Source organism: Urocitellus parryii, chromosome 13, assembly GCF_045843805.1.
Source record: "Urocitellus parryii isolate mUroPar1 chromosome 13, mUroPar1.hap1, whole genome shotgun sequence".
NCBI lineage: Eukaryota > Metazoa > Chordata > Mammalia > Rodentia > Sciuridae > Urocitellus > Urocitellus parryii.
This window is the reverse complement of record NC_135543.1, coordinates 4,034,638-4,049,539: the sequence shown is the minus strand read 5'-3', so window position 1 is coordinate 4,049,539 and position 14,902 is coordinate 4,034,638. Positions and strand designations below refer to the sequence as shown.

Below are 14,902 nucleotides of genomic sequence, written 5' to 3'. Positions count from 1 at the left end.
CGCATCTCCTTTATATTGACTCTTTCGGCTTCCCGTTTTCCTTCTTTCGGGGAGGGGTGGGACTTCCCGTCTCTTCTTTGAGTGACTTCCGGATAGAGCTGCTGGGCTAAAAGCAAGTCGACACACTGGGGCCTTCGGCCACTCGGGGGGAAAAAGACGGAACTCAATTTATGTTTTACTAGAGCAGTCGAAAGATCTTGCCTTTTGGTTGTGGTGTCCGGTGTTCCAGCCACCACAGAGTCGCCCTGGGAACGGCCGGAAGTCGCTAAAAAGAGAAACAGGAAGTCCCGCCTTTTCCTCCCAGAGGGAAGACGGTGAGCCGGAGGAGTCAGTCAGAGGGGCGAGTAGGAGCGATTCCTTCGGCAAACAGGTAAGTTATTCTCTGGCGGGGCGGGGGGCCTGGAGGCGGGGACCGTCCAGCGTCAGCGCGGGGCCTGGGGGCGGTGGCTTGAGGGCCCGGGGCCGGGCGGCTGGACGCCCGGAGCCCCGTCAGGGCCTTTTGCTCTTTCTCCTCCCCCCTCCCCCCGCCTCCGCCCCTCCCTGCCGCCGTTCCCTCCCGACGCCCGCCCAGACCCACGCCCGGACACACACCCTCGCCCGCCCGCTCGCGCTCGCCACCCTGCCCGGCGCCCCGACACAGCCCTGCGCGCCCGCCTGCTGCCCCCGCAGCCTGGCCCAGAGGCGGCCTCGCGCCCTGCAGTCCGCGGGTTGGCGCGCTCGCAGGCCTGCGGGGCCGCGGGCCTCGGTTTCCCCCGCCGCGCCGGCCGTCAGCCCAGGACCAGCCCGGGCACCCTTCGTGCGCCCCCGGCGCCGGCACCGGGGCGGTCCCCCCAAGCGGGAAGCCGTCGCTCCAACTGCAGCGCCGCTGGGCTCCGTGTGCAGTTCCGGCGGCGGCGTCCCTGGCCGCCCGCCCGTCCGCTCCCGTGGCACCCCCGGCCCTTCGTGCCTCCGTGGTTGGCGACCCAGGTGTGGGCGGGCGGCTGCGCCTGCCGCGCTGGGCCACCCGCCCGCGGGACTGGAGCCGCCCGGTCTCTCCGCAGTCGCGTCGGGACCCTGGGCGGCCACCCGCGGGTGCAGCGCTGGGCTGGGGTCTCCCGCTCCCGGACGCCCCTGTGCCCGGGCATGCTTGCCCTCTCTCTGCAGTTAGTCTGGAGATGGGTGGCAGTAGCTGCTGACCCCTGTCGGTTGCCTTGAGTTTTGAGTGGCCCATTTATTTCATTGAACTATTCTGGAATAGGACTTCTTGGCAGGGCTGGCAGCCATGGACACTTGTAGGATTTCTTAATTTTGTAGGTAATCATAGTGTAATGGTATACTGAATTATTACTGTACGGTCTGTGCCTATGGGACTAGATACAGTATGCATCTGTTTGGAGGTGTTATATCCAGTTGGAACACTGTATAGGAAAGTGAACTAACATTGATTAAAATTATTAGAAGAGTTCAAATGCCATTTGACATACTCTGTATATTTTACGTAGCACAACAGCCTTATAAAAATTATTCCCTTTATGCAAACATTTAGATTAAATAATTTGACCAAAATTTGTGTTGGGGTTCAAATCTGCAGATACTACTCTTTCAACTTTGTTACAAACAAAATTATTAATTTACCGGCACAAGGCAGTGCTCTCTGGTAGTTAGTTAATGTCTTTTGACATGACATGTATGGCAAGTGTGATGATGTCTGATAATAGTTGATACTGGTGCATTTAAAAAATGTTTATTTTGGAATATTTTGTAATTACAGAAAACTTGAAAGATAAAACAGTTGCATTGGTACCTTTGAAAGCAAAGGAAAAAGGATCCATTTCCAAAAGATTAGTTCCTGCATTATTCCAGACAGTATATTCTAGGTGCTGGAGATTGTAACGTAACTTCCCTCAATGATTTTGATGTAGTTAAAATATAGGTATTTCAATAAATACGACTTTGTTAAGTGCTGCAATATAGATATGAAAGCACCACTGCTTAGGGAGGAATGGCGAAAACTTCATGCAGGGATTAGTGTTTTGAGTTAGGTTTCAAGGACTAGTGTGTATTCACTTGGTTGAAGGGACATATACCGAACATTGATTCTAAATATGCTTGTTTTATTAGAAGAGAACTCTTTAACTTTATTAAAATAGGTTCCTAATTTGTTTCTTCTCTCTTGTCATCTTTAAGAAAGTGGTTTGTACCAGGTGCCATGGCACACACCTGTAATCCCAGGGACGTGGGAAACTGAGACAGGAGGATTGCAAGTTCAAGGCCAGTCTCAGCAACTTAGGCACTAAGCAACTTTGTGAGACCCTGTCTCAAAAGATAAAAAGGACTGGAGATATAGCTCAGGGGTAAAGCACTTTTGGGTTCAATACAATACTTTTGGCTGGTTTATCCAGCCAGCCCCTCCCCCCAAAGTGGTTTGTTTCTGAAGATGATAAAAATTCTAGTTTATAAATCCTTGGATAAAAGAAGAGGCTGTGTAGTTCTAATTGGTACCTTGACACCCTCAGTAGTAGTTGACATTGGGTGTTTAAGCATGAAAGGTGACCCTCCACTGAGAATTTTCCTTTCTTTCTAAATGATTAGTAGTGGAATTAAGTAATCCATTCAGGAAACATTTGCCTTAGGGTAAAATGAGGAAAGAGGTAGTGGGGAATATACAGCCAATGGGCATTGGCGCTACAGTCCCATGTTAGTACAGTAGAAATGGACTCTGGCTGGCTTAATCAGGAAATGAACTTATTGGGAACTCTAATCTATTTTATCAAGGATAGTATTCTCTAATAAAACAAGCATATTTAGAATAAATGCTGGGGAGATGTCCCCTCAATGGAGTGAATACAAACTAGTCCTTGAAACCTAACTCAAAGCACTAATTTCTGCAGTAGCTTTCAGAATTGATGGTAGGGCTGGAGAAGTGGGTTTGACAGGATCAAAAAGAGGCTGGGTGGTTGAGACCATAGTCTAGGTCATTTTCCATAAATAGTCTGGTCAGAGTTTTGCTGCTAGCAACGTTGTTTCTAGAAAACTGTCTTCATTGCTGTAATGCTGACTCTCTTGTTACTGGGAAGTCTATTAACTTCTCTTGCCTCCTTGTGTCAGTTTTTTTTTTTCTTTCTGGCATTTAAAGTTCTGGGTGGGAACATGAGGTTGACCAAGCCATCATAGTTCCTAGAGATTAGAGAGAGAAACTGTTCTCTGACTTACATTTCACAGAAACACATATGACAAATGAGACCAATGAAATAAAAAGGTAACTTGGGATCCTAGGTAGCCCTAAAAGCAAAAAATGTTCAGCATAACCACTTAACCTAGATTTTGATTAGGGAGGAATTCTAGAAGGGGATGATATCCAAAGAATGAATAGCAACTAGTTGGGCAAAGATGTAAAGAGAGAATGCTGAGTAGAATTTCAGGTAGAGTATTTCCAAGAATCAGGAGTAACATGGAACATTTTAGGAGTTTAAGTTTAGGGTTTTGGATTGCAGAATATGAGAGGCTGGAGAGGCCTCTTTGAAGAATGTAGGCAGCAGAGTAGCATATGCAAATTTATCAGCTGTGATTTTTAACCACTCTGTTTACAACTTGAGTTCATTTGAGTGGTGTAAGTCTGGAAGAGAAGGGTCTTTTAGAGGCTGTTGTGATTTATGAGACATCACAGTAAACTGGCCATCACAGTAAACTGTGAGGTAGAAGGAGGACTTAATGGTGTGTATTTACAGTGTATTTGGAGAAAGTTTGTGAGAGAGGAAAGTGAGATGGAGGAATCAGTGTGGACACTAAAGTATCTACTTTGGATGATAGGGTAGATCCTGTTGTCCAGTTCTGGGATTGGCAGTGGTGGAAGGGGAGCAGATACTTGGGAAAATGGTTTCAGTTGAGATAATGAGTAGGCATTTATGTGGTTGAGTATGAATTCCAGAGGACCCATAACATCTCACAGTTTTCTCATAGGTTAGAGAGATTAGAGAGATGGAGTAGCTTCTTCACTAGATTAGAGCAAGAGCCAGCTTTCGTGTTTAGAGGTTCCTTGCATAGTGTCTTGTATATAGAGGGTAGTCAGTAAATATTTGTAGAATTTAATTCACAGGAAACTGGTTTTGGAAGTGAGAGTGAGTATGGCAGTGTGGAGAGGAAGGAAAGTACATTGATGTGTATATAGCATTATGTCAATATATTATAAATGCACATATGTACACGTGTGTGCGCGGGCACCAGGTGCAGTAGGGTACACCTAGAATCCTACAACTTGTGAAGCTGATGCAAGGAGAATTGCAAATTTGAGGCCATCTCAGCAATTTAGCAAGGCCCTATGCAACTTAGACATTATCTAAAAATAAAAAAATAGAAGGGCTGGGGATGCAGTTCAGTGGTAGACCACCCTGGGTTTAATCCTTAATAATAAAAAAGAAGTAAAAATAAAAATAATATGTACATGTATATGCACATGCAGATGTATGTCTTGATTTTCTTGCAGCACTGGTGAGGAGTCCAGATCTGTTGTGGTGTAAAGAATCTTTTTTGGGGGGCACTACTAGGAATTGAACTTGGGGACCCTCCACCACTGAGCCACATCCCCAGTCCTGTTTTGTACTTTATTTAGGGATAGGGTCTCACTGAGTTGCTTAGTGCCTTGCTTTTGCTGAAGTTGGCTTTGAACTCGTGTTCCTCCTGCCTCAACCTCCTGAGCCACTGAGATTACAGGCATGCGCCACCATCCCCAGCAAGAGTCTTTTGTTATTCTTTTGTGACTGTAATATCTTCTTATGGTTATTGTATAGGTAAATCATGATTATAACAGTTCTGATTATCTAGCAATTCCAACTACCTGGAATATAACCTAGAAGTAGCCCTTATAAGAGGCAGACTTCCAGTGCAAAACGTTCTATAATTAAGTTAATTGCAGTGTCAAAGTATAAAGTAATTAATTAACAGTTTCCCTCAATAAATCCAGAATTTCCAAAATTTATGTCTGGAAGGAGAACCTTTTGGAGGAGAAGATGAAGGTAGACGAAATAGTCCTCAGTGCTATTTTCTTTAAGTTTTATTTTTTCCTTTTGAGCATTATTGCTCTTATATTCATATGGTTAGTTTCCATATGTGATATCTCTCTTTTAATAATTTGGTTCTCTTGAGTTAGCCTAGAAAATTGGAAATGTGTAAATACTAAGGGATAGTAGAAAGCATTAAAGATAGAATTCAATGGAAATACCAGTGGTAATGTTTTCAAGCTCTTAGTTTCTATGAACACTGTTCATAATTTCTTTTATTCAAAAATTAAAAGCTTCCCTTTTTTCCCATGTCTGATGTAGTCTATTTAATAGGGTAACATAAATATGTTGTAGGGAAATATAAATATGTTGCCATCATAAAGCTTATAGTCTTATTTGGAAACACAGATTGTTGGGATGTTTAAAATCTCATCAAGCCTTCGCACCATTATGTACCCATAGTACATGTTAAATAACTATAAGTCAAGATGAATTAAAAAGAATACAGGGGGAAAATACAATAGGTTGTTTATCTAGAGAGATTTTTGTGGTGTAGAGAAAGTTACTGTGTTCTTCAGTCTATTCTTTTTTTAGGCTATTAATGAACAATTATAATTTATTACAGTTTAATCCTTATTTTCAATTACTAAGTTTTTCTTAAGCATGATTATTGGAGGAATGGCATAGTTTTATGTTAGACTTAACCCTATGCCTTTTGTCTTTCATTTGAAATATTTTTAAAACATATTTTTTTTGGTGTCAATGGAGCTTTATTTTATTTACGTATATGCAGTGCTGAGTATTGAACCCAATGCCTCACACATTACACACTACTGGGAAAACACACTACCAATGAGCCACAAACCCAGTCCTTGAAATACCTTTTTAAAACATTTTACTTTTAAAGAATTTTAGAATTAAAAACAAAACAAAACAAAAACAGTAGTAATCCAGATGAGTTCCTGTGTTTCTTTCATCCAGTTTCCCCCTTTGCTAAGATTTCATGTATCTAGAAAGCAATTATGGAAACCACACAATTGGTATAGCTCAACTCAGGATTTTTTTTTTCCCATTTCATCAGTTGTCCTACTGATATTCTTTTTCTGGTTCAAAATGTAGTTCAGGATCTTACTTTGTGTTTAATTATCATGTTATCTTAGTCTTCCAATCTGTGATAGTTAAGTTTAATTTTAATTTTTTCATGACCTTGATTCTTTTGAAGAGTTCTGGCCAATTATTTTGTAGACTATCCTTCAATTTGGATTTTTCTGGTGTTCTTTCATGATTAAATTGAGGGTTAAGCTCTTTTGACAAGAACACCACAGAGGTGAAGTCATGCCCTTAGTGCATCATATCAGGAGCTACGTGACATAGATGTGTTGTCTTATTGGTTAATATGACTTTTATATTTTGGTTGAGAAGGTGTCTGTCAGGTTTTCATTTCAAAGATTAAAAAATTTCCCTTTGTAATTCATGACCAACCTTTTGTGGTTTGGGTGGAAAAGTTTAAAAGAAATGAATATATGTCATAATGTTTGAATCTGACCCTCTAAGATACTCCTTATCTTGAGAAGCTTTGTTAGAACCAAACATTGTCAGGGAAAGGTAAAGATACAGGCTGCTGGAAGGAACTTGTGCTTGATATAAATTAGTCTTGAATTGGCAGCTGTGAAAACTGTCCCAATTCTGTTGCTGTGGTTCTGTGATCTGTCTCATGACTCTTCCAGTGCAAAACTTTCTATAAAATGTGTTCTACCTTCCTTCCTTCTGTGGGGAGTTGAGCCCAGGCTCTTTCACATGATAGGCAAGCTCTCTACCACTGAGGTACACTCCCAGATCCTTGTGCTGAATTTAATAAAAGTTGTCCCTAGAGCATTGAATGAGATTTTGGGGCACATTTTATGAATTCTTCCTGGAGGAGGGTGGAGATCATTATGTAATTTGCAAATAACCTTTCAAATTTTCATTTTGAAAATTTCCAATTTTTTTCTGCCTCAGTGAGAGCAGAATAAACCCAATAAAGTAATGGTTAACACTGAATCAGTATTTCACTGGTGTTCTTTTTGTGTCCTCCCTAAATTATAATTGGATGTGGTGTGTGTGTGTGTGTGTGTGTGTGTGTGTGTGTGTGTGTGTGTATGTATACACATACACACTTCTTTATCAAATAGGACCTTCCCAAGTGTGGCATACATTTTAAATTCACATGACTCAACAGTCAATGGCAAGTCAATTAAAGTCTTTATTTAGAAGCCAAAACTATGAAATGTTTAGAAGTCAATCCAGAAAGATAGTTATATGACTCTGGCAGATAAGAGGTTCTTAAACTGATCATAGAAAGTGCATATCACAGGGGAAGAAATTCATATGTTTGACAATATTAACAGTGACAACTTGTGTTCATTAGGAAAACCATCAAGAGAATGATTAGGTCATAAGGGAGAATAAATATTTCAGTACATGTTACTGATAAAAGGTTATTAATCTGGAGTTACCTACCCAGAAGGGTAGGTAACTCCAGATTAATAAGAACAGAAAAAGGTACAAATCACCCAAATAGGCATCTCACAGAAGAGGAAATCTTAATGTAAAGATGCTTAACTTCATTAGTAATTAGGGAAATGCGTTAGTAATTAGGGAAATTAAGCCAAAAGTGTGTGGTTTATACATATTAAGTCAGCAACAATGTAAAAAGTCTGACAGTGTTGTTGGGAGGATAGGAAATAACAAATGCTTGTGTTTTAACTGGTGGGAGTATAAATTGATGCAGTAACTTTGGAATTATCTAATATTGAGGTGCATGTACTCCAGCTCATTTGTACACTTAGTCTTTATCTTTTTTTTTTTTTTTTTAAGAGAGAATGAGGTGGGGGGGGGAGAGAGAGAGAGAGAGAGAGAGAGAGAGAGAGAGAGAGAGAGAGAGAGAATTTTTTAAAATATTTATTTATTTTTTTAGTTTTCAGCAGACACAACATCTTTGTTTGTATGTGGTGCTGAGGATCGAACCCGGGCCGCACACATGCCAGGCGAGCACACTACCACTTGAGCCACATCCCCAGCCCTTAGTCTTTATCTTAGTGCTGTGGTTCTAAATTGTTTCCCAGCTTCACTTGGAAACTTGTTCAAAATACAGATGTTTTGGGTCCCGCTCTTGACCTGTTGAATTAGCACCTTTGAGACTGTTCCAGGTTTCTTGTCTTACCAAGTCCTTGAAGAGACTTGATGCTAAAATTTGAAAACCACTGTTTTCATGTGCTTGAGTGCTTAGAGACATGTGCAAGGATGCTCATAGTCACAGTTTGCAAAAGAAAAGATTGGAAGCAATCTTCATTGTAGAAGGATGGATAAATACATTGTATTATATTCATGTAGAAAAGTATTATACAATACTTTCAGAGTATATTATACAGGGGGAATGCACGTTAGCTGTTTGCATCACTGAGTATAATAAACAATTGGAACATAATCTTGAAGAAAAAAATTACAATGGGTTGAGGTCGTCACTCAGTGGTAGAGTGTTTGCCTAGCATGTGTGAGGCACTAGGTTTGATTCTCAGCACCACATATAAATTTATAAAAATAAATAAGGGTCAATTAGCAACTAAAAATATTGAAAAAAATTACATGTATAAGATTACATATAGTTTTTCTTTTTTTTTTTAAAGTTAGAAACACATAAAACAATTGCATATTGTTAGGAATACAGATAGGGTAAAATAATGAAGAAAAGCATGTAGGTTACAAACTGGATTCAGGTTAGTAGGTAACAGAAGAGGTAAGGTGGTAAAGAGGGGAAGTCGTAAGGAGTGACTCAGGTAATACTAATTAAACTGCAATCTCAAGATCTTGTTAATGTTATGCATTAAAATTATTTTTGTATTTGTAAATATTTAAAAATGTTTTTATTTTGCAAAGTCTCTTTACATAGGGACTGTTCAGTTTGTATGAGAAAAGTGTGATGAGGTGAGGACAAGATCTTGGAGAAGTGTGATAAAACTTACTCTTATGAGTACTGCCAGGACAGCTGGTTTTGATGATAATGATGGTTAATACCTACCAAGCACTGCCTGTGTGCTAGGCACAGGTGTGAGTGCATTACATGCTGAGTTTGTGTGCCATGAAAAAAGTGAGAATTATATCCTGCAGTGGATCCTGCAGAAGCAGGCACTGTTACTATCCTGCCTTAGAGAAGAGGCAGCTTGGCCATGAGCACAGATCCAGGCAGATAGGCTTCTGACTTTTCATCTTTGTCATACATGATCAGAGAAGGAAGACAAGCATAGACAGTAAGAAAGAAAAAGAAGTCAAGAAAGGAATGGGAGTGTAGAGAAAGCCTGGTAAAGTGTATATTTATCCTTTTTTCCAAAGTTAACTTTATCATATTTTGTTTTTTAACTAAAATGGATGACTTTATCATTTTAGCAGATGATGGGCCTCTAAAGTCTGCCAGTTCATTAGGAAGTTGTATCATGTGACAGTGCTTGAGAAATCATACTTCTTTGCTTACTCATTTTGTTGCTAAAAACACCCACTTTTGGGAAACCAGCATTTACACATTTTTTCTTAGCCTTTGATAACATTGTTTTCCTTTGTCATATTTTCTAGTATTATTGGGGTCGGTCTCTCTCTCTCTCTCTCTCTCTCTCTCTCTCTCTCTCTCTCTCTCTCAGGATTTGTCCTGTGGGACCTCCTGTACTAGGCAAGAGCTCTAATACTGAATTATACCCTTAGCCCTTTTTATTTTATTTTGAGGTAGGGTCTCACTAAGTTGCCTTGTTTGTACTTGAACTTGGGATTCCCTTGTCTCAGCCTTTGTAGTAGCTGGGATTATAGTGGTGCCTCACCATGTCACAGAAGAATTTGCTTACACTGGAGACTTTCTCTTAAGCTATCATGTGTCACAATCACCTCTTGAAATAAACAAATGCTGAAAAAATAAAAATATATTTCTAGAAATCCTATGTCAAATTAATGTCCTATGGAAGCAAATAACACTGTTATTTTTGTATGATATTCAGAGTGCTAAAATTGCCTAAACACCATGAGAACTGTCAAGGTTTGTAATTATGAAATATCATACTATCTGGCACAAGAAGTTGACAGCTCATGAGAGTCCTTCCATGGTAGGAATGTCTGCATTTACGACACATGTGTTGATGGTAGGAGATCCCTTATAGGCAAATATGGAACATTGGCTTCTTACAACAGATTTCAGGTACTTCAGCTCTTCTAGTTTTAACTACATTTTGTTGAAGCTAGATAATCTCAGCCTTAATTCCAAACACTTTGTAATGTGTTTGTTCATACCTTTATTTTCTTAAATAATTCTTCTATGCTGTGCTTTTTCTTATATGAAAAAAAATTTTAAATAAAGACAAGGTAGTAAAAAACCTGATAGGGAGAAGACATTGTTTCACACAGTTGGAGTAATACTAGTGTGATTCATCAAATGTAACCAAAGCACACATACGCTTTTCAGTTATTAAATATAATGGGAACTCTGTGTTTTAAATGCAAAGGAAGCAGCAATCTACTTATTTGGAAGTATACAATTGTGATTTCTTCTGATTATTAATTATGGATCAGAATTTGATATATAATTATTGGGTCAGTTATTATAGAAGGAGAAATATCAGTTATTGGAATACATGATCATTTCAAATATAATTATAAAACTGTTAGAATTTAAACTAAGGTGGCAATGTACTTTAAAAAATAGCTTAGAAAATTTAGGTCATTGAAGGGAAGGGAGTAGAATTTATAGTCGTCCAAAAACATCAAATGGTTTTCATTAAGAATCTTAAGGGTACAAAATCTAATTTTCTTTATGGGTAATATTTTAAAATATTTCACCATTAATGCCACGTAATTTAAAAATGATAGGTTAGAACAGTCACAGTAATTTTGTGTGTCAAATTTGAATGCAGGCAAATGTCCATGGAATCTCTGTGTGATAGTATTTCTTATCATTCCGGATTCAGCCCTCAAATTCCCCCTACCCCAAACACTCCTCTCTTTTTGCCCTTCCTTCCATAGCTGTAGGTCTAGTAAATAATACAGTAAGTGTACATTTTTTGAATAGTTTGGAGGAACTTTAATCTAGTGGTTCCCAAATTTGGCTTATGATAATTGCTCATGGAACTCTAAAAGTACAGATTTTTGTCCCTGTGCCAGACTTTTTCTTCATCAGAATCTCTCCATGGCTAAGAGCTATAGATTCACATTTTTTTAATTAGCTAAATTTGTTTGTAAAGGATTGGTTTTATCTATGTCAAAAAACAAAATCACAACACATTCAGTGATGTATCTAATTGGATTTTATTTGTGCCTTGTGATTTAGGGCAGTCTTCATTCTATAACAGAGTGAGAGCTGCCACCTGCAGTAGTAGAGCAGTGGTCTTTGGAGGTGGGATCAAGGAAACAGAAGAATAGGAAAAAAACTAGTAAGCATAAGTTTATTTCACGTATTATACCCTGCAGGAGCAGGCATTGTTAAAGCAGAGGAGACTTCTTTATGCTGATTCAGGTAGACTGTAACCTTCTGTCTTTAGGAAAAATGGGTCTGTTTTTTTTTAAAAGCAACACACCTTTTATTTATTTATTTATTTATTTATTTATTTTTTTAAGAGAGAGAGAGGAGAGAGAGAGAGAGAGAGAGAGAATTTTTAATATTTATTTTTTTTTTTAGTTCTCGGCAGACACAACATCTTTGTTGGTATGTGGTGCTGAGGATCGAACCCGGGTCGCACGCATACCAGGCTAGCGCGCTACCGCTTGAGCCACATCCCCAGCCCAATGGGTCTGTTTTGAGATCTCTCTGCTTCCTTAAAATTTCAGTTCCTTGATGTGCTATTTAGCATAAGTGACTCCATTTTGGTTTGATGTGTGAGGGTATTAGTCTTATTACATTGGTTCCAGCTACATTATCCAAATCTAAAAGGAAGGATTATGAATACGTAGAAAGTTAGTAGTATACAGTTTTCTCTGACAACATATAAAATTTCTCAAATTATTCAGAATATAGAAGAGTAATATTATAGTTAGGACATTTTAGTAAATTGTATTGTATCCTCAGAAATATAATATGAAGGAGCCATATTAAATGACAACTTGCCATGTTGCCTGTAAAGTGTTATCAGCAATGGCGAAGTGATTGATTCTCAGAACACTTTTGTTTAATAATGGACTTAGAGCTGAGGATTTTTTATTTTTTGGATTACTTGGAGTTTGTGTAATTTAGAAATTAGTAAATGAACCAGTTATAGTGTAATGCAGTTTCCAAACTTCATTTTTTTTTTGCCTATTCCTTCATTGGTTTTACTGTACTTTATAAACTTGCCCTTGTTATAAGAAAGTAATAATACATGTGTAGTCATACGTTGATGTATTATTTTTAGTAATACATATTTGAATAATACATAATTATTTAAAATGCCTTACTCATGGTACAAACTTTGAGGTGCTGCTGGAGGTGTTTCTGTTACATTCTTGGAAACACTGTTCAAATGATGAATGCTATTTTTTAAGTATCTTCACTGCTTAATCCATACAATTCTTATATAACTACCTGGGAACTAGCAGACATACTGTCTAATGGGGCGTTGGGTATAGCCTTTTCCTGTAGCAATGGTTAGGATTCTGTTTGGTTAATGTGTACATTGGTTGTTGAGGAAAAGCAAAATCAGCATATCTATAAAATTTATAAGCAATGTTAATCATGATCTTCTAAAGCTAGTATTGGGCTTCAATAAATGGTAATGAGGGGCTGGGGTTGTAGCTCAGTGGCAGAGCATTTGCCTAGCATGTGTGAGGCACTGGGTTGGATCCTTAGTACCGCATAAAAATAAAATAAATGAATAAATAAAAAATAAAATAATTAAAAATATATAGCTTTTTAAAAAAGAAATGCTAATGAATGTGAATTTCACTGAAACCAAAATGAAATTCTTGGAAGAAATTGATGCTGTTGGTAGAAAAAGAGCTTGATGATAATCCCTGGAGGAAGAACATAGCATGAGTTTGGAGGGCCCATAAAGCACTGCTATATTACTGATTTAAATTCCATCTCTATCTTCAAATTTTCCTTATGAATTCTCCTGAATTCCATTTTTCTGCTTTACACTAAATTTCTGTTAATGATTTTTATATCCCACTCTCTCAACTGTTACAAATAAGAAAAGGGTAATCTCCAAACCTCACTTAACTAACCTTATTTTGTCACTAGTTTAACATGCTTTTATTTTACCTCATCTAAAAATTACAAAACTAAAGTTATCTAAAATTTTACCACCTTTTCTTTTACCATCTCTCCTGTTCTTATTTATCTTGCCTGCTGGGTTTTAATGAATTAAAAAACTATAAGATAAAATATGGATAAAGGCATTCAGGAGAGGATACAGGACTAAATATGAGTTAACTCCAAACTTCTAAGTTTCAGTGTACTCAGTATCTGCGGTATATAATATTCTTCAACAAAATTCTGGAATATCTAAATAAGTAGCATTCTCTTTAGCTGAAAACAGATGTTTTGAAAAATATTCAAAGTATTAATTTATAGCGATAACTGTTGTGTGGAGTAAGTACAGAAATTTTTTTGTAATTTTTATTTTTTAGTTGTAGTTGGACACAATACCTTTATTTTATTTATTTATTTTTTATGTGCTGCTGGGGATCAAACCCAGTGCCTCGCACATGCTTGGCGAGCATGCTACTGCTGAGCCACAATCCCTGCCCTAACCTTTTGTCATTTTTATGAAGCTTTGTATTCCTGTGACCTTTCTGACAATTCATCAAGATGTTGTGGAGGTCTTTTTAAGCTATATGAACGAAAAACATCCCCAACTTTCCTCCCCTTTTAAAATTTGGAAATAGTTTTAAATTTATTGTAAAATGTAAAGTAAAGCTAGAAAACTTTTCTAGAATGCCTGCATAAATTATTATGAGTCATCTTTTGTTGTCATTTGATTCTCTTTTTATTTCATTTCATTTTTTGTGGTGGTGGTGATCAAACTTATGGCTTTGGTGTATAAGCAAGTGCCCTACCACTGATCTGCACCCCAGCCCTACCTATTCGTTTTATCTTTTTCTCTCTTTCTCATGTACATTCTATATACACATCTGCGTGTACACCCACAGTATACACACTTTACTTTTCTTCCTGTACCAGTTGAGAGCAAGTTAAATACCTTGTGACTCTTAACCCATGAATACTTGATTGTTATCTTCTAAGAACCATCTTATATAATCAAATTACTGTTATCAATTTTGTAAATTTACCTTAGTTCTTCTTGCCAGTTATCCTGTCCTTAGTGCATTTTCCCTGCCAGCAGGACTTGTCAGAGAACAGGTGTTACATTTAGTGTGCATGCCTCTTTAGCTTCCTTTAAACTGGAACATTCCCATAGCCTTTCTTTGTCTTTTATGGCATTGACGTTTTTGAAAAATACAGTCCTCCTTGCCATTTTTTTCCCTCAACTAAAACAGTCCTCCTGGTGTATCTGCTGTGTCTTCTTGATTAAATGGAAGTTTTGTATTCTTGTCTGCAATGATTCATGGTGATGTGATGTGAGTGATGTGCTTTATGAGTGTCACATCTGAGGGCACACCATGTACATGGGACCTTCTTTGAGGATGTTGATTTTGATCACCTAGGCAAGATATTGCCAATCTACCCAGTGCCCAATTCTTCATCATTTATTTTTCTTCTCTTGAACTACTAAGTGGTTTGTGGGAAGATGATTTAACATCATACCTTCTTCTGCTCCATATCAAAAATATCCCTCCAGATTTAGCATCCATTGAATGTTACCGCCAACATGATTTTCTATCTCCAATACTCCCTCAATACTTTCCAGTTGGCCTTGCATTCTACCATAAACAGAGCGATTCCTTTGCCCTCTTCTCCCCTTTTTTCCTCTCTCCTGCCT

At 38.3% G+C, this 14,902-nt stretch overlaps 1 protein-coding gene across 1 annotated transcript in view; it reads left to right on the top strand.

Annotated features, from left to right (window-relative positions):
- The first annotated feature begins 312 nt into the window (after positions 1–312).
- Znf407 (zinc finger protein 407) overlaps positions 313–14,902 on the top strand; it is a 425,149-nt gene continuing 410,559 nt past the window's right edge. The window contains exon 1 of the mRNA XM_026388679.2: positions 313–370. The gene's annotated coding sequence lies outside the window, so the exon portion shown is untranslated. The remainder of the gene's footprint in view (positions 371–14,902) is intronic.